The sequence below is a fragment of the Mauremys reevesii genome, linkage group 3 (assembly GCF_016161935.1).
Source record: "Mauremys reevesii isolate NIE-2019 linkage group 3, ASM1616193v1, whole genome shotgun sequence".
Lineage (NCBI taxonomy): Eukaryota > Metazoa > Chordata > Testudines > Geoemydidae > Mauremys > Mauremys reevesii.
Window position 1 is genome coordinate 139,664,022 of NC_052625.1, and position 27,795 is coordinate 139,691,816.

Genomic DNA, 27,795 nt, shown 5'->3' on the forward strand with positions numbered 1-27,795 from the left:
TGAAACACATTTGTGTGTCCCTATGTGATGGAGTGTTCACTCCGTGCTTGCCCTGAAAGGGTTAATGCAGACTGAGAAGCAGGCTAATGTATAAAAATATATTTTACGCATTATAATATGAAAAAAAGGGCACCTATCTGAGGAGGAATGAGCTGGGCTGGGACTATCAAGGCAGGAAGTTGGCAGCAGAACGGTCAGCTGGGAAAGCCTGTAGTCACTCCCTGGGAGAAAGGAGGTGCGTTGGGGCTGACAAACCCAGAGAGAAGAGGAAGCCAGAAAGGGAGGACAGAGCTCAGGGAGAGGCCCAAACTCCTTTTCACTTAGAGGACACAGTGTGAGGGTGCTTGTGAGTTTTCTTCTCCTCAGAGACTGATGACCGGGAGTTCTCTAAAACCAACTGCAGTTCTTTCTTCTTAACAAGTTTTATTTAGTCATTTTAGAAATAAACTAATGTTTATTTAGTAGCATAGAGAAAACAACTTAAAAACTGGAAACACATATCTCCTCATATATACATGTACGCTTCACTACAAGTTGTCCTAGATAGACTGTGTTCTCTTAAGTTACAGGGAAAGATCGGAACCAACTCATACTTGCTGGAAAAAGCAAAGGTCTGCCTGTGAACCGTCCTACTCCACTGTCATCCTACCTTGGTTCCCTGAGTGTCAGTGTGTCCTTCCTCCTTGTCTTAACTACGCATCCATGGAATGGAGTACCCTTCAGATCTTCAACATGAAATAGCAAGGTGAATGGCTTTGATATTGTTTTATGATCAAACTTGCCCATAGCCTGATTCATAGGCACTGTGGGTGCTTCAGTCCTGTAACACTCAAGGGAAAAAAAGGTGGGTGCTGAGTACCCACTAGAAGCCCCCCTATCAGCATCTCCTCCTTCCCCCAGCACCTCTCACCAACCACCAGACCCACTGATCAGTGCATCCCTCTCCCTCCCAGCACCTCCTGCCTGCCACAGATCAGCTGTTCTGCAGCGTGCAGGAGGTGCTGGGAGAGAGGGGGGAAGAGTGAGAGCAGGGCATGCTCAGGGGAAGGGGCAGGAGGAGGTGGGATGGGAAGAGGTAGGGTGGGGGTGGGGGCTTGGGAGGAGGGGTGGAGTGGGGGCAGGGGAGCACCCCCCAGCACATTAGAAAGTTGGCACCTATGGCCTCATTTTTTTCCATCTCTGGAAGGGGCCAATATCCTTCCTGCTCTGTGGGAGTTGTTTGCCAACACTACACTCCATGCATGTTGCAATACCCATGAGGCACAAATCATATTTTGGTTATATATCCAAACAACAGTTAATGATGGGATGTGCTATTTAGAGATATGGAGAGCTTGAAGGAAGCAGAACTGCCTGAACAGTGGTATTTGCAAGGTATCCGTCCAGATTACAAACAAATTTTCTCCCACACCGGTTACAGAAAGACAGTCATGCCAGACTAGGCCTTTGGCAGGAATAAAACACGGTTAAGTGTCATTTTATTAACCATGTGTCAAGTGGACAGAAACCAACCATGCCATTAAGAAAAGGGGCATTTTGGTTCTGTTTGTACTGCTCATAACACAAAGAGGTCCTTGTCTATGGCTAGGGTTCCTAGGTAATATGGCAATACTACTCATACTTAATAATAGCTGAACCTTAGTGCCCACCTTCTCTGGTCTTTATGATATAGCTCCACCTAATAACACAAACTTCTTAGATCAGCCAAGAAGATCTTTGCAGAGATTCACTCCCCCAGAATCGATTGCTGAACATTTTTCTGTGGGAAGGGATGATTTGGGGCATCTGCCTCAAGGGGAAGAACATTCAAATACTTTTATGACTTGTTGGCTAATAAGTCTCCTGAGCTTGCCCAGGAAGGGGGAAGCTGATGAAGGGCTCCTAACTGCTACTTTAGTTGGCTGAAGTTTCTAGAGTGAGAAACTCTGTATTTTTCAGTGAGTTGGAGATTGTGGCTCAAGGCAAATCAGTATCTGTCTGATCATCACCATAGCCCTGGTTTAGGCTTCAAACAGTGCATCCGGAGCGTATGAATAGCACCATTGGCCTTGATGTATATCTATAAAGTTTTAACTGTGCATTTAAACTACTAACTTATGAGCTGCAGAGCTTCAAGTAGTGCTATCTTGGCTCCCAATGCCATCTTGTCTGAGATAGTATGAGATTGTGTGTTTTCCAAGCTATTAAGTTTATTTATAATTGAAAAACAATTCTGAATCATTTCCAGAATGAAATGCTTCAAGAGTATAAGCAGGCAATAATCGTAGCATGTTCAGTGAATGATAGATTTTAACTGTCACTGAAATAGATTCCTAATTGGATATTAAGTACTTAAGCAAATAATTAAAATGAAAAAAACAATTACAGAAAAAATAAGTTTTATATGCAATCATGTGACTCATTTAGGTAACAACATCTGATTTTAAAAATAAATATTTAGATATAAAATTAAACACGTAAAATATTTTCCCCCAACTTAATTTCTATAATGCCTACAATAAATGAGTCAACCAAAATGGGTAAAGCATCTAAAATAGTTTGTGCATTTAACAAAAATGGTAACAAAACTAAAATAAAACCTCCCTCAGTCTTGAAAGTACCAATATGTAACCAATCATCTTGATCACTTCATTTGTATATTGTACCAACTTGCCCTTTGTCTATTCGTCTTGGTGTCTCTCTTTTGGCTTTAGTGGACTTTGGATCAGGTACTTAGGTCATAAGTTCTCTGAGTGAACTGGGGAGAAAGGACCATTTACTTCTTACATGTTACTAGCACAATTTGGGTGCTTTTACATATAACTAATAATGGCCAGTTCATCCTGTCTCATAGAGAACTCATGGGAGGGAATTCCAAGGGAGAAATTCTCCATGAGGATTCCTGTGCAGAGATCCCCGCTCCCACTTACACTGTCCTTTCAGAAAGGTGGTCTTTATTCCCCCACCCCCGCAAAAAAATCTGCATGTCCCAGTCCTGGTGGATCCTTAGGGATTTATGCAGTGTTTCTACCCTTCACAATGGCTCTTGCCTTTTGTTGCTTCCCTCTTGACAACCCCTCTCCCTCTTCCCCATCCCACCACAGTGGGGATTGGAAATGCAAATAAGATCATATTATTTTTTCACCTAATTTTCAAGGGAGAGATGACGTGTGTAATCTTTCTCTGCCCCTGTCCTGCTCAGTTCTTAAAGAGGGGAAGGGGGAACGTGCTGCAGAGGCAACTGGTCTCTGCGTCCAAGCAAAAACTGAGATTCATACATAGGAAATATATTTCTACTGGGAGTTACTGCTGACTGGCTAGTCACTGCAGTTGGTTTTCTAATGTGTACAAAAGGGTGGGCAATCTTGTTTAGAGACCCAGATCATTTCAGTTTCTGAACTACTTAGGTGCCACAAAGTCAAATTATTGGATTACTATGCAAAATATAGCATACAGTAACCTCTAGTGATCTTGGGTTCCAGTATTTCTGATCATAACATTTTTGACAGAGTAAGAAGTAAGATTTCAGATCTCAAAAATATGTACATGTGAATGATCACCCTATTGATTCTGCTGTGACATAGGCATGTGTAGCTGCAGTCATTAGTTATCTGTTATGGGAGATTCACTGTCACCTAAAAACTTAATGCTAATAATTCACATTACCCATCAAGTTAATGTTTTTTATGCGCACGAGGTAATTATCATAAACATTGCTCACCAAAACTTCTGCTGCGAGCAATCAGTCTATTAAACAGATGGTGCAGTGACAAATTACACAAAATACAGGAATCATGGAAGGCTTGTGGGAATTTCACATGGATGTTTACAGGACACTGATAGTGGGATGATAGTGCCTTCTGTTGCAAAGGGATGTTTATTTTGTGAAAATAGTTTAATGTTTATCTGAGTGCAATCAACTACTCTCAACACATTAAGAAAGCTCTCTGAGACATACAAGGTTACGTAAGACTGGGGTTTTGATGGGAGTTAGCTGGTTGTTGTCTATAGATTGGGAAACCAACTGGAAAAACTTGGAAAAAAATATATCTGTACCTCCAAAGGAAGGTATGCACTTACCCAAACTGCGAACCTGTGTAACCAATGGCTTCTTTTTAAATCCTAGTTTGTTCCTGTGTGAGTAGCAGCTGTAGCAAAGAACATTCTTTCTCTTCTATACTGGCAAGACAACTGTAAGCTTTTCTCCGAGGTGTGGCCCCTGCCACCTACCTTCCTTTTTCCCATTGAATAGAATGTTATGGTCTGCACATGGGACTATAGCTTGATGTCATTTGGAAGCTGAAGTATAGAATGCAGAGGCCCTCTCTGAAGCAGTGCTTCACACTGAAAGCACATTACATTGCTGCTGTGAGATCTGCAGTCTGCCTGTTAATTTTGAGGCATATTTCAAGGTATTGGTTTTCATCAATAAAGTCCTAAATGATAACTGACTCAGTTACCTAAGAGACTGCCTCTTCCCATTTGAGATACCACCATAGTGGCCATCAGTGGAGGTGTCTGAGATGGAGTTCCAACCCAAGGGAGGAGACTCTTGGAAGGCATTTCACACAAAGAGTTTTCAGCTCAGGAAATAGTTTGCATCCATAGGTTGCCATTTCATAGATTGGTAGGTGTTTTTTGGTTATGGTGCAAAACCCTTGTTTTATCTTGGATGTTGAGGGGTGGGTGAGAGTTCTGGGACTGAAGGAAAGGGGGGTGGATTTTGTTGTGAGATGCTGCCAATTTTGTTTCATTGACAACTTTTATTGTAGTTTATTTGGACAATCCAATTTAAAGTTTACAATTTACACTAGACATTTGTGTTGTGTGGTTTTCATTTTAGATTAGAAAAGGTTTCCAGAACAAAGGGCAGGGACTGTAAATTACAGTGAAATAAATAAATACTTTAGTGTATCTAGTATACATGGGTTTAAAGTTAAGATACCAATATTCTGGCTTTTCATATTTTTAGTGTGTCTGTGCATGCATGTGCACATGTGAATGCTATTAAAATCTTTATTTTATAACTGATCTTATAGCACTTGTTTTATACCCTAAATAGAGAGAAACTTAGTATTATACACAACTATAAATTGGTCTATGGAAGTCCACAAAGCTGTATTGCCAAGACCAGCTACCAGTCACTTTCTTCAGCCTTGTGATATTGAGCACATATTGTGGTTGATATTTTTCTGCTCCTCATATTCCTCTTCAGTCTTTTCAGTTGATAGTATCAGTTAAGCCTTTTATCTCATTTTTAGGTACAAATATCTGTTGTTCTACATGTAGATGTGTATTTTGTTTGTCAGTTGTCCTATCAAAGCTTCAGACAATATTAAGCTTTTCTTCTTCCCATCTATTTTCCTCATTTTAATATCTTAATTTTGAGTTTACCTTAGATTATTGTAAAGGAGTTTCTCCCTTCCTTAGTATAAAAGCTCTCAAACTATGAGGTTTGGTGGAGGGTGATGATGCTTTTCCAGCAAATTCCAAAATATACCACCAGATTTCTAAGTAGGTAAATTTTTTTCCTTCTCCCCTGTAAAACTCTCTGCTTTGATGAGTTAATTTTTCTAGTTCCAGAATTTCCCACATTTTTTTGATACCAGACAATAGGTTTAGAGGAGTCACTCCTCTTCTACCACCTAATTCTAGCACCAACTAGAAGAGGAGTGATACATTCTTTCTGGCTTTTACTAGATGCAGAATTTTTGGGATAATTTAATAAAAATGTTATGGGTTTATCTGACAGCTGATACCCTTTTGTCTCCCTTATGGAGACTCCATAGCTTTCCAAAATGTTTTAACTTAGTGCATGTCCACCAATCTCTATAGAATTTGCCCATCTCTGGAACCATACAATTGTTTAATTTAAAGGGGAGTTAGATACAATTGATAATGAATTTTAAGATAGTTTTCTTTTATTAATGTGTTTATTGAGGCATGGGGACCGTTGCTCCATATGTTCTCCGATTCCTCAGTCTGGTGCTTATGCCTACATCAGCGTTCCACCTTTGCATGAACATAGTTATTTCCTCTAAGTTATAGTTTGAATTTGTACAGAATGGAGAGAAAGCCTTTGTGTTTGTGTGTGTGTTTGTGTGTGTGTGTGTGTGTGTGAGTGTGTGTGTGTGATTGTTCTCAGGCTACCTAGGACTGCAAGTCAACTTGTTACCCCCTTGTCTCCAGAAAGAGAGACACTTGCTTGTGTTTTGCTGAGTGCGAGCTGCTTGACTTCACCAGTGTGTTAGCCACCATCTCTTCTGGGCTATGCCAGATCTCACTTTGCCTTGCATGTTCACAATAGGTTTACCCCAGCCCCAGAGGCCCTTTGATGCATTCCCTGCTAGTATCTAGCCCAGGGATCAGCAACCTTTGGCACATGACCTGTCAGGGAAATCCACTGGTGGGCCGGGACTGTTTGTTTACCTGCAGCGTCCGTAGGTTTGGCAGATCACAGCTTCCACTGGCCGTGGTTCGTCGTTCCAGGACAGTAGGGGCTGTGGGAAGTGGCGGCCAGCACATCCCTCGGCACACACCATTTCCCGCAACCCCCATTGGCCTAGAATGGTGAACCACAGCCAGTGGGAGCTGCAGTCGGCCAAACCTGCAGATGCTGCAGGTAAACAAAGCGTCCCGGTCCACCGGCAGCTTTCCCTGATGGGTCGCGTACCAAAGGTTGCCGATCACTGATCTAACCCCTTATCTATTGAACAGAAATACCAGGTCTGCTATCCCCAAGGAAACAGTGTACACACCAGATTGAATGATTTAGCTCCTTGTATAAAACTACAGCACTGAGATATAATTATAGTGAAAACAACCATACGTTTATTATCAAAGATTTGAGTCAAAAGATAATGAGTAAGGAAAATGGAAACAAATGGATTACATATAAAACCAAATCATAATATAATTTATAGCAGTGGTGGGCAACCTTCTACCCATGGGCTGCACGCAGCCCGTCAGGGTAACCTGCTGACATTAATGATCTGGAGGATGGCGTGGACTGCACCATCAGCAGGTTTGCAGATGACACTAAACTGAGAGGAGCAGTAGATATGCTGGTGGTAGGGATAGGATACAGAGGGACCTAGACAAATTAGAGGATTGGGCCAAAAGAAATCTGATGAGGTTCAACAAGGACAAGTGCAGAGTCCTGCACTTAGGACGGAAGAATCCCATGCACTGCTACAGACTAGGGACCGAATGGCTAGAAAGCAGTTCTGCAGAAAAGGACCTAGGGGTTACAGTGGACGAGAAGCTGGATATGAGTCGACAGTGTGCCCTTGTTGCCAAGAAGGCTAACAGCATTTTGGGCTATATAAGTAGGGGCATTGCCAGCAGATAGAGGGACATGATCATTCCCCTCTATTTGACATTGGTGAGGCCTCATCTGGAGTACTGTGTCTAGTTTTGGGCCCCACACTACAAGAAGGATGTGAAAAAATTGGAAAGAGTCCAGCGGAGGGCAACAAAAATGAATAGGGGGCTGGAGCACATGACTTATGAGGAGAGGCTGAGGGAACTGGGATTGTTTAGTCTGCAGAAGAGAAGAATGAAGGGGGATTTGATAGCAGCTTTCAAGTACCTGAAAGGGGGTTCCAAAGAGGATGATCTAGACTGTTCTCAGTAGTACCAGATGACAGAACAAGGAGTAATGGTCTCAAGTTGCAGTGGGGGAGGTTTAGGTTGGATATTAGGAAAAACTTTTTCACTAAGAGGATGGTGAAGCACTGAAAAGGGTTATCTAGGGAGGTGGTGGAATCTCTTTCCTTAGAGGTTTTTAAGGTCAGGCTTGACAAAGCCCTGGCTGGGATGATTTATGTGAGGATTGAGCAGGGGGTTGGACTAGATGACCTCCTGAGGTCCCTTCCAACCCTAATATTCTATGATTCTATGACAGTTTGTTTACCTTGACCGTCCGCAGGCAAGGCCGCCTGCAGCTCCCAGTGGCTCACTGTTCCCGGCCAATGGGAGCTGCAGGAAGTGGCGCAGACTGCAGGTTGCCCACTACATCTGCTTTATAGAGATTGAACCTTAACAAGATAACCTTCTGTCTAAAGAATTTTCTCACCCAAAATGTCCTTTGCCTCATTTCAGCCAAGCCTGGTTGAGATCCCATTTTAATGAATTTAAATGCGCTGTCCATTTATTTCCTAGGTGCTGGATAAAGGGGTGTCTCTCTGTCCCCTTGCCTTATACTTATATCCCTAAAGTTCATTGTATGTTCTTGAAGACAGTAAAAACAACAACAACCACCACCGTGTCTCTTGTTTTTCCTATATCCTGCTTTTTCCCTGTTGATTTCATCCCCCTGTTGACTTCCTATCTACATGTGCAGCCATTGTTTTGCCTTACAATGTATAATTTACATGTCAGCAGATAGGTAAATAAATAAGTCTCGACTGACAGAACAACTGTTTGTCAACTCAGCCTTGATACGGACTTTAAAACACATTTTCAGTATACCACCATTATTCTATACATAGTATCAGTGCATACATTTCACAATGATATTAATGACCATCATGATCCCGGCTTTCACTTAAGATCTCACATGGCATTCTTTGGTGAATCAGAATGTATATACTAGGTTCAGGATATTCTTGTAACCCCCCCCCATCAGTTGGCACTGAATAGTTTATGAGTCACAGTATTTCATGGATGTAGTGAGTAGCTTTTGAAATTTCATCTATTTTCTGCTTCAGTTTAGCATTTTTGTAAGGGTAGGTTGAAAAATATTTTAATTGTAGCTGTTGATATACTGGATTTTGGTGTCTTTTGTGTGTAATTTTATTACATCAAGTGATCTAAATGTATTGTCTCCAAACAATTGACCAAATTTTGATATACTTATAAATTGTAAAATGTGTAAATACCCTTACAAATATCAAAACTTTGCAGTCTTTTATTGGGGTTCAATTCTTTATTATCTATTATGGGCATTAGAGGTGATGGGTAGAGGCTGGCTTTCTAAATAAATTCTCTCAAATTTCTATTGTTGCTTTCATAAAAGGGCAGTTATGTTGATTTTGGACCATAGGATTTCTTTATCCCAGGATCATAAGGTGTTTTATTGCACAACAATGAGCTTGTTCTATCTCCACCCAGTGCTTACTAGTTTTTGATGTTATCCAATACATGAAGTTTCTGATCTGACTAGCTTGATAATAGTGCTTAATGTTTGGTAAAGCCAATCCTCCTTTTAGCCATGGCCTTTGTAAAGTAGATTGCTTCACCCTGGGTTTACTTCCTTGCACAAATTATTTGTTTATCATGGATTACCATTGACCTAAGAGATTTCCCTGGACTAAAACTAAGAAAGGATTTTATTTGGGTTAATATATTCATTTTAACTCCCACCATTCTGCTTAACCATGAAATCATATTTTGACCAATTGTTCAGATCTGCTTTGATTTTCTTAATCAAAGGAGTATAATTTAATATATGTCTTGCCATTTTTTAAAAATATGTATCCGATGTATCTCATGGAAGTAATTACCCATTTTTATTTGTAATTATCTTTTATATTGTTTGGTAGCTCAGAGCCCAGACCTACATCCAGGAGCTCTGACTTGCCATGATTTATTTTTAATCCTGACAATTTGCCAAAATTTAAGATTTCCTCTTGCAGTTCTAGTGGTGTGTGAGCTGGATTTGTAACAAATACCAAGACATTGTCTACACAGAAGGTTAATTTATGTTCCCTGTTTACTTTTGTAATTCTGTTCATATTAGGATTATTTCTAATGGGCTGGGTATATGGACTCTATTACCATGGCAAAAAAGAAGAGTGATAATGGGCGTTCTTGGCTTGTGCCTCTAAAAATGGGGGAATTTTTGTTTTATCTGTTTACTCTCACAATAGTGTATGGGTTGGAATATAAAACAGAAATCCAAGTTTGAAATCTAAGGCCTAAACCAAATGTTTCTAGAGAATCCATTTACTTTGACAAAAGCTTTTTCTGCATTTAATGATAAAAACAGATGGGGCTCATTGGTAGAGTTGTAAAGAAGATATGGTCTAAAACACTAAAAAATAATATCTACCTGTTTAATACACATCCTATTAGTCTCTGTAACTATATATAGGTATTTTTTTCAGTCTGTTTTCTAGGACTGAAGCATAAATTTTTGCATCTTGATTTAATAAAAAGATAGCCTTGTAAGACCCCAAATTGCATGAATCATTACCAGGTTTTAGGATAACTACAATTTGTGCTTCTTTCTAGGTATTCAGAATCCTTTTTTCTTTTGATATTTTTCTGATGACATTTATTATTTGTTGTCTTAGTTGTGATCTAAAAAACTCTGAAGGTAATCCCTCAGGGCCAGGGGATTTACCATTTTTAAGGGACTCAATAACCTCTAGGACGTCCTCTGTTTTTAATATCTTCCTGCAGGGCTTCTAGGTCTGGGTGTTCTAGGTTTAGTATGTTAACTTTAACTACACATTCCTTTGTCATCTTATGGTCAACTGACTGTAGGGAGTGAAACCCCCATAGAAGTTTGCAAAAGCCTTGCATATAGCTTTTGGGCCAGATGCCAACTCATTTGGAGCTTTCCAGACTGGAGGTACATTCCATTACTAGCTAACAGACTAAAAAACTTAAAATAATCTATCATTTCTGGTATCCTTTTCATAATATTGTGGGGGGGCGGGAGTGGAAAGAGTGTACATCTGATTGCCTGTTTAGCTTTTTCTGCTGTAGCAAACCTAACTTGACTCTGGCCTCTATTAATTGTTAATATATTTAATGTGATTGATTTTTCTGATATATGTTTTTAAAATTCTTTGACCTCATTGAGTAATATTTGCATTTCTTTTTGAACGCAGCATTCTTTGTTAATTAAACTGCCCTTCATCACTTCTTTGAAAGTTGTTTTCCTTTAATCTAGTCCGCATTGTTTTCTTTAAAATATTACTCAATTTCCTTTTTGGTACGGTATCTTGAATTCTTTTTGGGTCATATAAAAGTAGGAATATTTAATCCCCATTTTTTTGTTTAGGTGTGTCTTCACAGTTTCTAATAAGCCAGACTTGTTCCTGATCTGACAAGGAGATGCAACCTTGCTGTGCTGACACTGCTATATTAAGCAAAGATCTAGAGATTAGAATCATATCAATTCTCAGATATAGTCTATGGGATATTGGAAAGAAAGAATAAGCTTTTTCTTTTGGATTAATACACCTCCAGAAGTCATACAAATCATGTTTATTCATTAGAGAGATTCATTCTGTGCTTCATTTTCTATCTTTTATCTACTGCTATCAGACCTATCTAACCTCAGGTCTAGAATACCATTATAATCACTCGGATAATAAAGTATTTCCTCTAAAACCTTCTACTAGCTGAGAGAATTTTCTGAAAAAAAGAAATTTGACCTTGATTAGAGATATAAATATTTCCTAACATTAGCATTCTATCACCAGCTCTATTCTTTATTACTAGACATCTGCTTACATTACCTATATATATATAGTCTTTAATTAGAAAGGTATATGTATATAAAAGGTATGTAGGTATATAAAAAAGGCAATTCCTTTTTTATGTGACGTTCTTGGAGAAATGTAAGGAGCATGGAACCTTTGATGTATTTATTATATTCCTCCATAAGGTGTATTTCTTGTAGAAAGCATATACCTATGGCCTCAGCTCTAAAATCTATTTTTCTTATTAAATTAGTGTTAAGGCAATTGGTATTTATTGTATAGAATGTAATTGTATTAGCTATGAGAAAAAGAGAAGCAGATTTGTTATTGTAAATTGAAAGTGTTGTGCCATTGGTAGATCTCTCTGCTCACTAAACCAAAAATACTATTCAGCGTGAAATAATTTTCATTCTTTAACCTGAAAATTGTTTGGGTCTGAAGATTTTTATTTTAATTTCCCTGACCTAACTTTTGTATCCCAAATTTCCCCCCCTATAACTTTATCTCCCCTCCCCCTTTTACCTTGAGACCAGTTACCAACCAGTCTGTCCTTCCCTCCATTCATTCTACAATCATGTATAATTAGCACACTCAAACCCACATAGCCCTGATTAGGTATGTGTGATCAAGCAGGTCTTAAACAAAATGTCACCCTGCAAGTGATAACCAAGGCTGGTGAAAGCCAGAGTGTATGACTGGAGATCTGAGTTTGCTGGTGCTTCTGCACTGTCAAAGACCCAGTGAGATTTCACTATGGGGCAATTTCTGATGAGGATGTAGTCAATTTCCTTCATGACATAACCTCTGTTTGAAATCCAGGTCAAGTGATGGTGGTTAAGGTGGTTAAACCAGGAGCCTATAACAGATGAGCCCTCAGTGGTACAAAATATCAAAAACTGGGTGGCATTGTTATTTGGGGAACCCAAACCAAAGTGACCTATCATGGTTTCATACCCAGTTCAATTGCAGTCAGTCTGAGCATTGAAATCTCCAAGCATCAGCAATGTGTCATGTGGCAGAGCTGACTGGATTTTTGCTGCTAGCTGGTGGAAAAACGTATCTTTTTTTCCATAGTGGATGCATCTTCTGTTGGCACGTAGGTCACAATGACAGATAGGAGTCCATGATGATGAAGCTGACCATAGAATAAGTGTGGAGAGACAGGGTTCCATGTGACTAAAGTTTGTGCTAGAGGTTGTCTAATAACAAATGCCTCACTTTCAGTTCAGTATGGACCACAGGATGGAGGAAGGTTGCTGCTTCCACAGAAACTTGATTACTGTGTGACAGACAGGCCTTTGATGCTGGTGATTATGATCTTGTAAAGGTTGAGTTCTTTGATGAGATGTCTTGTACCCAGTGCCACTCAATGTTAACTCATTCCATGTGGTAACACAGAATGCACCCAGAAGGTCTCGTTTGGACTTCCAGGAAGTTGGGGTAATTGGGGCTACACTTTCCCTAAGGGGCACAGTTGCCAACTCTCATGTGGTAAATAAGCACCCTGACTTTCACAATAAGCGAAAAATCAAGCTAATCCCATTTCAAAACAAGGCCAAAACAAGCCAGTCCCTAAGAACCCCAATGCTCTATGTCACTAGATCCCCCTGGCGTGCAGTCTGGGACTGTGGTGGGCCTGCTGTGCACCCCTGACTCTCTCCCTCCCTTGCCCCTGCTTGCCACCCTTGCTTCTGCTTGCCGTGAGCCAATCAAAACAAGCTACAAACCAAAAACAAGCAACTCACAAGCCAATTAAGCCATAAACAAGCCCAATTTCTGCATTTTTGGTGGGGGTTTGGCATGTCTGCTAAGGGGGTTTAGGTCATGCCTGTTCCATATGTGCAGAACGTGCCCCTCCTCCCAGAGTTGGGATAGAAAGGGCTTTAATCACAGTGCTGTTGTCATAATCTGTTGTGGCTGGTTGCCCTTTCATTTCATTCTGCCCAATTTGGATTGTGTAAATGTAGAGAAGTTTTATTATGGGGGACACCATCCCCCTTCCCAAAAAGTCATCCACCAGATGCAATTGGTTCCTGAGGGCATGGATGACCATTACTAATACTGAGCTCTTCTTCCACACACCTACAGTCATGGCTCACCAATCTTCACCCACCACTGAGGAACACTGCCCTCGCTTGTTACCCAAGCAGGGGCCCTTATCAGATATTACCAACAGGGACCAGTAGAAGCCAAAACTCATGTGGGCAGGGATGACCACATTATGAAGTAGAGCAGCTTACATGGCTACTACCCAGATTTATTAGTGACAGGTAGTAAATCCCTTGAAGTGAATGCCTTGCCAGTCAATATCAATTCTAGGATAAAAAAGTAAGCAGCTGGTAGTTCTGAGATGTGAACTCACAGCAAACTGTTTGTTCACTTACATATTGTGAAGCGCTCTAATTTCATTTTCTTTAATGCTTTTTGATGGATGTTCTTGAATAGCAGTAAGACTCAATCTGAACTTGTCATACAATGTAAATCCCTGTTCAGCTGCCCCTGGGTGTATGTATTGTAATGATGTGTTTTACTATCTCCCAGTAGCTATGTGGCATGTGTGTTAGGTAAAGTTATGGGTTTCGCCTCCTCCACTGGTTGATTTATTATGAATAGTTGTTCTAATATTAATACTAATTATCAAGTATGTAGCACTTTAAAAATGCTTCATAATCCACAGTCCTCCTGTAATTTGTATGCACTTATGGTGGGTTTATGGGAAACTGAAGGTGAGGTCATCCAGGCTAGTGGTCACTTTAAGAGAGGCATGTACTTCTGTATCTAGCATTCTGTCCGCATTCAATACTTTTATAAAAAAATTAAAGAAATATGGTTTTGCATCATTCATTAGATTGCCCTAGATGCTTATATTGAGATATATATGTACACACTCAGACAGGGGTATTGGAGCATTCCTGGGATTTGGTTTAAATTAATTCAGATTAAGAGACTTTCCTTTAGAACGCTTTGAAGTGAAAAAAGGGTCAGGAACCCAACTAAAATGTGTTCGTGTTCATGTCAGGTAACAGCTTTTCAAATTACCTTTCAAAGAACAGAGTAAATTTGAATTTTGATGATGGAAAAATGCTCTCCTTTAGTATTGGATGAGTAGATTCATGATTTTTTTTTCCTCAGAAGAATATTTTTCTCCCTCTGAGGTGGGCAGACAAATTTTGGGAGAGTTCTTAACTCTCACTAAGTCTGCTTGGCACTGTCTGGCCAGCACAGAGCAGACTCAAGTGACCAGCTAAGGATTCATAGTGTAAAGGAAATCTTTAAGCAGTGTGCGGTCGGCTATAGACCTCAAGGGTTGTATTGGGGGAATATGGGGTGTTGGGGTATGGCTGGAATGCTGATATGATCTGGCAGTCCCTAGTGGCTATTGCTACTGGCAGTGTATTAAGATATGGACTAAGTCAGCCCCTGGTAATGGCATACAGCCACCTTTCCCCTCCATTCTGGTCCTGTGCCAAGCACAACCCTTCCAAGGATCGGGACTTTATTTCCATACTTTGAAGTTATCACTGTATACTTTTTGTTCTTTAAGTGAAAGAACAACACACTAACTTAATAGTATGTGTTCTGAAGTGATCTAAGTTCATGCACATAGTTTCTAAATATTCATCATAACATTTAAAATCAATTCATTTGCCACAACAGGGATAGCACTATGCTGTGACACTCAGACTGGCCAGAGAAGACAGTCTTTATTTTTTTTACTGTTACATTCCGTTAACAACCTATCCAGCAGCAATCTTTGATACTAATTAGGCAAGTTCCAGTACAGCAGTACTCCAACTGCAGAAGTCTAGTACCAGCTGAAGATGATGATAATGCATTCTTTTTGTTCTGATAAAGTCATAGAAGGTATTTTAGAAAATCATGAACACTAAGGGCCCCATTTTCGCCTTTCTATCAAGGTGTAAATATGGTGTATCCTCACTGAAGTCAACGGAACTACCCCATTGTGATACCAATGTATGTGAGAGGAGGATCAAGCCCATTATCCTTTACATTTATATATCACCTTTTACCTGAGGATCTTAAAGTGCTTTATAATTAATTCTGACACTACCACTGTGAGGTAGGCAGATAAGCATGAGTATCCCCATTGTACAGAAGGGTAAACTGAGATACTGAAAGGTTAAGTGACTTTCTCAAGATTGTGCAGATAATTAATGACAAAACCATGACTAAAATCCGCAAGTTCTGACCCCCAGAATTCTGCTTTACCCCCTCATCTTAATTTTTGCTCACAAATAAAAAAAAGACAGATATATTCAGATATTAGCACTCTTGTTTGGGTTCTTTGATTTTGTTTATATATTAACTGTAGGGTTTTTTTCATTTTAAAATATTTCTTTATTTAAATTAGTAAGCTTGGAGGGCTATAGAGATTCTTGCTAAATAGATTGTCAGTTTTAGCAAATGAAGGCACGAACATGCAAACTTTTAGGCACATGAGTAATCCATCTGGGTTCATTGGAACGTCTCACATGTGTAAAGTTACTTATATGCATAAGTGTCTGCAGGATCAAGCCTTTAGGGAGTACAATGAAGGGAAGAGTTTACTTTATTCCATTGTATCTTGCCAAGACATGTTTAAGTCTTGTTTTTATTTCTCAGTCTATAAACCAATTTACCCACCAAGTGCATACTGGTAGGAGGCAGTCAGAATGCAGACGCTCGCATTCCTTAAATGCCAGGACGGGAGGGTGTGCTACACCACATAAAAGGGGCGGGATTATGTGGGCGGTGGTCAAGGCCAGGATCAGAAAGGTTTGGAGGCTGAGGATGGGAGGAGCATACTTTGCAACATTGCTATGTCTGAAGATACTTCTGAGAACATCATGAGACTTTCTACCCCCTTTCCTTTAGATGTTACATTTCCATACATCTCCTGCCACCACAGTAAAGTTGTACACTTGGTATTCTGTGTTGTAATTGAAATCAATATGTTTGAAAATTTAGAAAAACATCCCAAAATATTTATAATAAATTTAAATTGGTTTGTGATTAATCGTGACTATTTTTTAAACACAGTTAATTTGTTTTGCGTTAATCACGTGAGTTAACTGCGATTAATTGACAGCCCAAATATTTACAGTAGAATCTCAGAGTTATGAACACCTTAGGAATGGATGTTGTTCTTTCAAAAGTTTACAAATGAACATTGACTTAATACAGCTTTGAAACTTCACTATGCAGAAGAAAAATGCTGCTTTTAACCATCTTAATTTAAATGAAACAAGCACAGGGTCAATTTCCTTACCTTGTCAAATATTTTTTTAAACTTTCCCTTTATTTTTTTAGTAGCTTACGTTTAACACAGTACTGTACTGTATTTGCTTTTTATTTTTTTCTCTGTTGCTGCCTGCTTGTGTATGTTCGGTTCCAAATGAGGTTCTATTGTATTCTATTTTCTTTGTTAAATAGTTGAAGCAATTCAATGTAAAATAATAAAATAACACTAAACCGCTGCTTCCCACTGTTATGCTCATTTCTCGATCAGTTGAAAAGCACAGTTCTTAATGTTGTATACTCACTGTTTAGCAGCTGTTAACAAGAGATGTTGTGATTTAAAGATGGTGGAATGTTAGCTTAAGAGAGAGGTTTTTTCAGTGACAGTTACTTAGGAAGAATTTACTGCCAGACATTAATAATGGGTGAATGGTTGAGAGCTTTTAATGCTCAGACTGCTTGGTTCTGATTTACTGTATTTTATTTTTTTTAATTGGAGTTCTTGTAATTCTGTGTAGTGCATATATGCACCTGCAAATTTATCATGTTGTGCTAAGTTAGGTTTAATTCTTTCATCTTGATTTTCATATATGCAGAGCTCAGTAGTAGTGTTTTGTCTCTTGGGGAAAAAAAAAAGTAGTGTATTTTTATTTACCTGATCTCTCTCTCTCTCTCTCTCTCAATTGTATTTACATGTTAAAGATATGAAAGACAAAAAAGCCAGCAGTGATTAATATGCCAACAATAATTAAAAGGGAGAAATATGAACAATCAGTGATATATAGTGATGAAGAAGGGAAAAAGCATATGATCAGAAAAAATTACCTTTCATTGCTATATATTTATATCATTGTTTAGCATGTTTCAAGATAAAGGTGGAGGAGGATGGCCCAACCCTGTAGGTAAAAAGGAATTAAAGATTAAGAAATGAAACTGCATGCTAAAGACATGGGCATAGCTAGGGGAGCCAGGGGGCATTGCCCCGCCCCCCAAAATGCAAGCAGGTGCAGAATTTGCCCCCTCAGTGCAGCCCCATTGGCCTGATGGAGCTGCCCCTCCAAATATAGAAGTCAAACTATGCCTATGGCTAAAGATCACACTGTGTGCCTTGTTTGCTGATATGCAATATACCTACAAAGTACTACTAAAAATGCTTTTGAATTTTGTTTTGTAAATTGCTTTGCATGTTTTGTTCTGACTTGTTGTTACAGTCTTCAGATATCAGCAATGCATACATCTTTTTCCAAACCCTGTTTAGAAGGATTGCTTTGTTCCCTAGAGCAAGCAGCACATAAGGCAAGGAAATAATAGCCCTGGCAATGGAAAACTGCAGTGGAGCTCTTGTATCCAGCAATATTTCATCTGCCAAATAAAGATTCACATTTATACAGAGGGTGACACACTGTTGACAAATACCTTATGGTCAACACTGTTTTGTATCCATCACTGGACCAAAGAGGCACTTCTGGGAATGGCATGTTAATGGTGTGAAATGTTGATTGGCTCATGCTATAATACCAGGTGCCTTGGGAGAACTTTACTTCTCAGGTTGATTTCACAGAGCAGCAATTCATTGAGTATTTTGAAGGTACTTGTAGGTATTTATGTGACAGCTCGTCTTTAACACTATGCTGCAGTGGAAAAAGAAATCTTAGCATCTTGAAGCTGAATTGTTGAAATAGTAATAGGAAGAACTCAGTGCAGCTAGTTTCACATAAAACTACATCTTTACTACATTGAGGGAGGGACAGTGGGTGAGGCAAAAGAGAATCAGCTACCACGACTCCAAGGAGTCCATTATTGTTAACTATATTATTTATACTGTGATTATATCCAGGGACCCCTTTCGGGATCAGAACCCTGTTGCTCTAGGTATTATGCATACACATATGAAGAGACAGTTCCTGCCCTGATGAGCTTTTACAAATAATTACTTTAAATACTCTGATCTATTTGATAAAAGCTAGTCCTTTAATTTCTGAAATGCGGAGTCTGTCAATGTCCGTAACTTGTGGGGTAAAAAGGAAAAGGCAATCTTTTCTATTGTGTTTTTATTTCTTTTATGGATATTTGAAAATCTTGTATTAGATGCACAGGTAGCTTAGTACACCAATTTGAGTAACTTTGTGCTGCAAATTCAGAGAACTCAGAAGAATGCAACCATAAGGATTTACACTGCCTGTTGTTATCAACTAATATGAATTGCAGCTATGAGAAAATGTCTTAGTTCCAGCAAGGTACATCCCACATGTAAATGAATAGATTTCCAAATATTATAATGAATTTAAATGTATATTTATTCTAAACAATTGCTATTGACTATGTGTACACATTGCATAACCAAAACATAGTCATATGCAACCCTTGGTCTATGAACATGATCCTGCAAACACTGACCCACATGAGTAATGTTAGGCACATGAGTACTTCTACACACGTGCGTAAAGCTGCTCATGTGCATCATCAGTGTTTACAAAATCAAGGTGTTACCATGCAACTTCCATTAACACTGGGAGTTCAACCGCTGGACAAGGTCATCTGTAGTTGTAGCAAAAAAAACATTAACCAAAGTAGCATCAAAAATGTACTAGGCACTGTACAGATTTGGAAGGATATAGCCCTAGCCCAGAACATCTTACAGTCTAAAACCCCAATCCTGCAAATGCTTGCTTACATGCAGAACTTTATATGTGAACAGTCACACTGAAAGCAATGGAAATGCTTGGATTAGTAAAATTACTCTTGTTTTTAAGTTTGTAGGATCCAGCCTTAGAAAGATAGCAATGCTACAGTGTCTCACTCCTTTTATATGTGCACTTAACTGTATACTGAGATTTTCAAAAGCGCTCAGAGTTGGCCGGACTCTACTGCCATTGAAGCCAATGGGAAGGTACGGGATCGGCAGACCTCCCGCAGGCATGCTGCCAAAAGCTGCCTGACTGCTGTGCTTGGGGTGACAAAATACATAGAGCCGCCCCTGACAATTATGATTGAAATGAAAAAGTATGGAAGTATTTTTTAAAGCAATGTGTTATTATTTTAAGTCCCCCCTCACAGGGAAAACCCCAGGGGGCCTGATCCCTCTCCACTAAAATTACTAGATATTTTGTCCTTGGTGTAAATGGGCACAATATTGAACATGTGTACTTCATTGGGCTATTTGCCTCAGAAAGGACGTCTGGATTTGGCCTTGAGTTTTTTACTTAGAATTCAGTGAAAATATGAAATTAGAATAAAGATATAAAGTCAATTTCCCACTGCAGGGTACCTCAATGAATTTTCCAAGACCTACTGCAGGTTTTTGCTGAACAGTCAGAAAAGAGGATGTAATTCGTTTCCCCTCCCTCTTGACTAGCAGCGGCACTTAACAAAGCTTCAGAGGTAGCTGGGCTTCTGTAGTTTTAATACTTCTAATTTACCTTCTTAAGTAAAAGCAAAACTTGAAAGCAACCCAGCCACCTCTGAAGAATTCTACCATGCAGAGGCTGGAATAGAACAGGAACACACTGCGTTTATGTTTGAAGTAAGGCACATGTGAAGTACTGTTGATTGTGTGTAGCTGAACTTCAAAGAAGAAAGCCCTATTTCTCCCCACCTGGCCACTGCAGTCTACAGCGCTTGAGAATCAGGAAGGATGCTTTCAAGTTAAGTTTTTGTATTTAAAAAGCTAAATTGGGATCATAGACTGACTCCCAATTTGACATTTTAAACACAAATGCAACTTGAAAGTAGCTCAGCACTCTTTCCATCACCTTCCTATTTTTCTCACTGTCACAGCCAGTGAGTTAGGTGGCCTTCAGCTTTTTCTTTTATATTTTAGTTTAAGTTAAACTCAAATCAGACTTTTCCAGACACGAGTAAAAACTTTAAATGGAACTGACTAATGCACTGTCAACCATGGCTGATGTCCTACAGAGGCTGGAAAATCAAAACTTCCTACTGGACTACTTTTTAAGAAAACCAAATAATTGTAGTCTTGAAGAAACAAAGAAAGTCTGGTTTCAATGAAAAGCTTTTATTTCATTATTACATCAAAACCACCATGGATGAAATTGGATTTAGTGCTTACTCATAGCATATCTAAAATCTGTCATGTCTTCATGTCTCTCTAGTCAACATCCTCCATCCTTTGCACTTCCTGTTAGAAACATTCAGAGTCCACAGTATGAAACAAAGCCATTTAATCACTTTGGGCCTGCCCCAGCTCCAATAACAGTCCTTCTATTGACTTCAATGGGAGTTAAGTTGAGCCCTTAATGCACAAACCTTTTTTCTGTGTAATAGCATGTGCAACTGAGTCATTTAGTTTATTTCTCTACTAGGTTAGGGTTATTTCCCTACAGTAAATGTACTAATGAATTGTCTAGTTGTGCTTTAACTATCCTAAGCAGTTTCTACCTCTTCTTCACTTCTCTGGGCACTGATCCACAGCCTAATAAATTGCACTGCATCTACTTCAGCAACTGATTTAGTGACTTATTGAAAAAAAAGCAATCAACATTCTTTGGTTTGAATCTTGTTCTGTATAACCCATTTGATGTATCACTCATGATTCTGTTATCCTCAAAATATTTAGTTATACTTTCCTTATATGTGTTCCATTATTTAATTTAATAGTCTGTCTTTTCTTTTTAGTAGACTGGTGAAAAGCAAATCTGGTATCAATCTTCCACTTTTCCATATTTTTTCAAAAATAACAACCAAGAACTGTTTGGTTAGTTCTTGACCTGTGCACTGCCCTAGCATATCTGGAGGCATAAGCTCCTTGCCCATGTCCTGTGCGGGAAGAATGCCTCCAGGAACTGCCAATGGTATCATGCTTCTAAGTACATCTCCAAAAGCATCTGTAGTTTTAAGACATAATGTGAACACAGGATTTACCACACTAAGTCTTCACAATGAACTATGTCCAGTGCTGATAAGTTTCTGAAGAGTTTAGACTCTTTACATATTTACAGCTAACTCTTAAAGCTAAATCACAAACATCCAATAAAATACTTACCAGAAATCATTCAAATTAACACAGAAATTAGAGTTCTCTGTTTCCAAGCTTTTGGTTACCACATCATTTCCTTGTAGGATGACCAGATGTCCGATTTTATAGGGACAGTCCCAATGTTTGGGTCCTTTTCTTAGATAGGCTCCTATTACTCCCCACCCTCCGTCCCGATTTTTCTCATTTGCTGTCTGGTCACCCTATTTCCTTGTAACTTTTATAAATTGAGTTTCTGAAAGTTATTTAGAGTAACCACCTCAGAAGTCTCCTTTGTAGATATCTTTCAAACATACTTGTGCTCCATGCATTTTTCTCTTACGCCTCTCTACTCCCTTGGAACCTGCCCCACTGAAATCAATAGAAGCTTTGCCATTCATAGAATCATAGTATATCAGGGTTGGAAGGGACCTCAGGAGGTCATCTAGTTCAACCCCCTGCTCAAAGCAGGACCAATCCCCAACTAAATCATCCCAGCCAGGGCTTTGTCAAGCCTAACCTTAAAAACCTCCAAGGAAGGAGATTCCACCACCTCCCTAGGTAACCCATTCCAGTGCTTTACCACCCTCCTAGTGAAAAAGTTTTTCCTAATATCCAACCTAAACCTCCCCACTGCAACTTGAGACCATTACTCCTTGACTTCAGTGGATGCAAGATAAAGCCCTTAAAGAATCCAATTAGAGAGTATATTATATATAAAGATGGAAAACTATACATGAATACTCAAGAGAACGCATGAACATTGTCTAGGATAAAATGCTCCCCTTTTTACTGGTGAACAATTTTATCCATTTGGAATGGGAATATACACTAGTGGAGCTTTGCAAAGAGTAAAAAGCAAGCTTTTTTTTTCAAAGCTTATCTGAAGCAAAATAGTGTAATAGCATTTTTTTGTGGGAAACTAACACATTTTTATTTCTGTCTTTTGGATGTTGGCTTTCATTTTTATAAGTCATGTCTGCCTGCCTTGTTTGTTGTCATATATGTTTTTTTAATATGGGACTTGGGAGCAGAATAGATACCCCTAGGGTCTTTTTAGATCCTCTTCCTGGCTGAAGAGAGAGTACAGCTTCAAATATATGGTAAAGTGTGTCTGCTCCCTAGAACCCCTTTTGATTGGTTTCCTCCTGTCATGCTGTCTGGAGTGACTCACAACCAAGAGTGATTGTAAGAAAACAAGGGCAGACACTCCAAACTGGTGGTAGGTTCTATAATTAAATTTCACCAAGCCAGTAACAAACGTGAACTCCTGGATCACTATACCAGTCTTACCATGGAGTCACAGACAGTCCTCTTAGATTCTCCAGCCTATCATGCCACCCAGACAGACTGAATTTTGTGATAAAAGATTATTAAAACTAACAATCACATCACATCAGGTTTCTCCCAGTCCCAAGAGACCAGTCACTTACCCCAGTTCAATTACTATTGCAGATCTTACATCAAAGACAGTGCTGGCAGCCAATTCTATAGTAAACTAACTAAAGGTTTATTAGCTTAAAAAAAAAGAAATAAAAATATTGAGAGGTTAAAGCAGGTAAAATACATTAACAGGTGAGTCAACGTTTGTAAGTCCAAAATGATAGAGATGTAGTAATCTGCCAGTTTCCCAAAAGTCTTTTCAGGGCTACCCAGAATAATTGCAGGGATCTCCATCTCATTCAGTTATTCTACACTGTTAGAATCTACACTGTTTGGAGATCAAGGATTTTCCTTTGAATCAGTACTTATAGCTTCTTCTCCAGACAACAATCTGATAAGTGTTTTTACTCACACAATGGCCAATTGCTTTCAAGTTAGCATTCTTCTTCATTTCCATTTGATGAGTTATCTCGATACAGGCATATACATAAGGTAAATGCCTGCCATTACATTATAGTAGGAATAGATAAGTGAAAACAATACAAGTAACATTCCATTAGTTTTCATGAAGGTTTAACATCTGAATACACTCTTACATTACTTTGATCTAAGGTTATTTAATTACTGGGCATGCTTAATGTAAATATAATGTAATAGTAAACAACAGAATATAGATAAATGAAAACAATACAATTTACATCTCCTTTGATCTCTATTAACACACAAGTGAATTGGCCTGAATATACATTAATACATTTAACTTCTTTGATATTCACACACAAGTGAATTGGCCTATGGCTTTGGCCTAAACTGGTCTGTCAGTGTCATACCTCCAAGTTCCAGTCCTGCCATTTAGTTCACAAGCAGGCTTAGGCCATTTGCTACCTCTCTGCCTTCTCAATCCAGGTATTTTAGTGTGATCTCAGCAAGGCTTTTGAATGTTAGCTTTGGGATTATACTGGGTCTCTTGCAATGCTTCAGATTTTATCAGATCACCTATTTGGGTGAGGAAAGAATTTACTCACACTGGAAACTGGCCTGTCAGTCTAGGTTTTTCTTCTTTCATAAAATATCAGGGAAGCTCAGTTAGAGATTTACACAAGACTTCAGTTTATTTATGACAGTTTTATAGCCGGTATCCATTATGGGAATGGTTAGTTAACACAGTCATTTACTATTCCTGAATCCACATATAGGGCCGGTCACCATAAATTGGATAGGGTCTTATTCTGAGAATGGGGTAGGGGGAAGGGTATGCACTTCAATGTGACACAGAGAGCAAGATGTGCCCCAGTTCTTCACATGAGGCTCTGGTTGTCTGTGGGACTTAACTGCTGAACCAAATCCCAGGGCTTGGATAAAGGACAGCCTATGAATAGCCTTTTTCCTGGAGGTGACTAGGACCTGTAAGTCCAGCTGCCTGATAAAACACTGGACAACACTACAAGACTGTTAAGGTTAGTATGTTTTCCCAGTTGACTGGAGTTGTGTCCATGTTTAGATCATATTACCTGTGTCCATGTCTTCCTTACCTCCATTAAATAAACAAATAAAGAGATGTCAATGAGAAAAAAATACTTTGAGCCAGATCCTCAGTTGGTGTAAATAGACGTATCCCCATTGACTTCAGTGAAGCTCTGCTGATTTATACTGGTTGAGGGTCTAGCCCTTGGTTTTCATAAAAACAAGATGTTTTATTGGGTTAAGGCTTAGTCCTGCAGTTTTTAAGTTCCAGGGAGTTTGCCTGCTTAGGGACTGCAAAGCTCATCCTAAACACGGATAGTATTTCTCGTGTATTTGTAGCATTCAAATAATTGTTTCATTCAACCTGCTTTTTGCTACTAATAGGCTTATGTCTGATTATCAACTATATGGGAAGGTAAATGACCTCATTTGTCCTTGTCTGAGTTGAGCAGTCTTGGCAAAGAGAAGTATGGGATTGTCAGACTTTTATCAGTAATATTTTTGTTTTAATCTGTATCCCCTTATTGTTTCTCATGTATTAAACCTCCTCCTTGGTGACTCTAAAGACATTGTTGAAGTCTGTATTTTGCTCTTTAAAAGGTTATTCCCTTCTTACTAGATTACCAATGCCTTTAAAATGCAATCCTGCGTTTGACTCTGCAGGACATATACTTTAGTTTTTGTAATGCTTAATTTGCATTGTCATGAGTTTGCTTTCTCTTCCCTGATGTTAATTAGAAACTATCTAAAGGCCTGACCCCAGGGCCTGTTGAAGTCAATGGAAGCTGTTTCAATGGCTTTTCAATCGAGCCTTGAGATTTTTGGTGGACACAACATAATTGCTGGAAAAAACTTTGATGAAAACCTCTGGCTTTCAAACAGGTCAAGGGCACATGGGGTCGGGTTGCTGATTAAAGATTGTAAACCTATTTTCATAGCTTGATTTCTAGGAAACACAGTTCTGTTCAACACTTTTTTTTTCTTTTGTTGGCTTGAGCTGTATATTTGCGAATGATAGTGGTGTACATGTACAATATATCTCTCACTGGAAACTTCTGTTCTCAAATGTGGTACCATAAATTATTGGTTAGCTGTTGTAAATGACTTTTGATTACTAAGGTATACACTTTGGCTGATATTTCTAGAATTAAGTAGCCTCAAGGAATTGGACTGAATGTTGCAGCTGAGGAATGACAGCTAGTTTGTAAAAAATATATATATATATATATCAGTATATCATGTTCTACCTCTCTTCATCATGTTTAAACTAAAACTCTCCATAGGTATTGTTGGATATCTGCTAAGTTATTTAAAGCTGGTCTTAGAAATTCCCTGAAGTATTAGAGATAAAATGAGACATCTGCTGGGCAGGTATATGTGCTCCGAAATTTATCATGCTATTGAAATCTGAAGGGATATAAATGTTAACAAAAATAGTCTTGGAAATTAAGTTTGCTGCTCTTTCTAAACTGGATAGCTTCAGCTCTTATATACAAATTACTTCCAGTTTCCCAAAACACAAGGTTGGCTATTGCTAACTTGTATGCAATGCAACAGTTCAAAAGATGCTACTGAGGCATTGGAAAGAGGAAGATTATTAGATCATATATGCTGAAAGGTTAATTATTTTTTTAAAAAGGTAATGAGTTCTACAAGCAACTATTGGGAACCTTATCAGGTATCCAAAATGGTAGAAAAACTCTATAAATACCTATACTAATAACAATAACATTAATATAATTGGACTTCTTTAATGACTTCCATCTGACACACTTAAAGTGCTTTATACATATGAAATTCATTAAAACTCACAATTGACATGTATCCAGCTAAACTCAAAAGCTTAGTACAGTTTATTATTTTGTCATATACTTGTGAAGGAAGAGTAAGGAGGAAAATACTCAATTAAAATCAAACAAAAAACCTAGAAGGAAAACATTTTCTAGAAAATATGGAAACCAGTGTGGATTTTTGTTTTTGGAATAGGACTCAAAGTACTGCCAATCACAGCAATGCATGTCACAAATTACTTCTCATGCAGCAGCAAGACAAAATATGTATTGTATAATCCATACCTTCTTATTTGTGTGTTACTTAATGGTTTCCCAGTACAATGTCATTGGTCCAGCTATACTCTTTCTAGGCAGATTCATTTGCTGTCTTAGTGTTAATCAACATTGTCATCTATATCATCATTGTGGTGAAATATGGTGAAATATGAAACTACTTTAGACTGACATTGCTAGGGATAAATAAGAGTCTGAACTAGCAGCCACTAGGGTATTTTGTGTGTCCCTGGTGAGCAAATGACTGCTTCCATGCTGCTTCCCGGATTGAAAGAAAGATAAAGAAGCAAAGTAGACTATGTTGCGCCAATCTAGTCTCAAAGGTGACAAGACCTCCAAGTACCTTCAAAGTTTTTTGTTTCTGTATTTCTTCATTCTATTGCTTTTATATTTTGAGTTGTTCAAAAATTGGTGAAAAGAACTGTAGGAGCTCAGCTTGAAGCAAAACCAAAGCCAGATCTTGGAATTAGCTCTGAGTTTATCCTGAAGCAGACCATCTAAGGCTCAGTGATAGCACTGCTCTCTTACTTGGAATCTTAGTTGTTAATATTGTGTGGAAAGAAAATATAATAATGACTTTTTGGTGTCTGCATTTATGAAATCTCTTTTATAGTGAAAGCTTTCTATAAAGCAAAAGCTGGACTGAAATGGAATCTCTCTCTGTCTAAGCACTTATGGTCTTAATCTCTGTAGTATCTGAGTGTCTCACAATCCTTAATGAATTTTATCCTCACAACACCCCAGTGATGTAGGAAGTCACTATTCCCATTTTACAGAGGGGAAACTGAGACACAGGGTGGCTTCAGTGCCTTGCCAAACATCACATAGGACATTTGTGGCTCAGTTGAGATTTGAACTTAGGTCTCCTGAATCCCAGTCCAATGCTCAAATCTGAATCATAATGCAGATGATACTTATGAAGAAATTCTGCCACCCTTATTCATACTGAGTAGCATATTGCTCAGTGAGGGATTCCTTTCAAATCAACAAGACTACGTACAGAGGAAGGTGCTATTCAACAATCTGCAGCTCGTGTACATTGCCATAGCTCCCCTGAAGTATACCTTATTTCCAGTCTGAATTTGTCTAATGGCAACTCCCTGCAATTGGATCTTGTTATACCTTTGTCTTCTGATCAAAATAATAAATCCTTTATTATTAAATTGCTATTCCCTATGTAGGTATTTATAGATTGTGATTGTTGCCCCTTAACTTTCCCATTCATAAACTAAGTAGATTGAGTTGTTTGACTCTT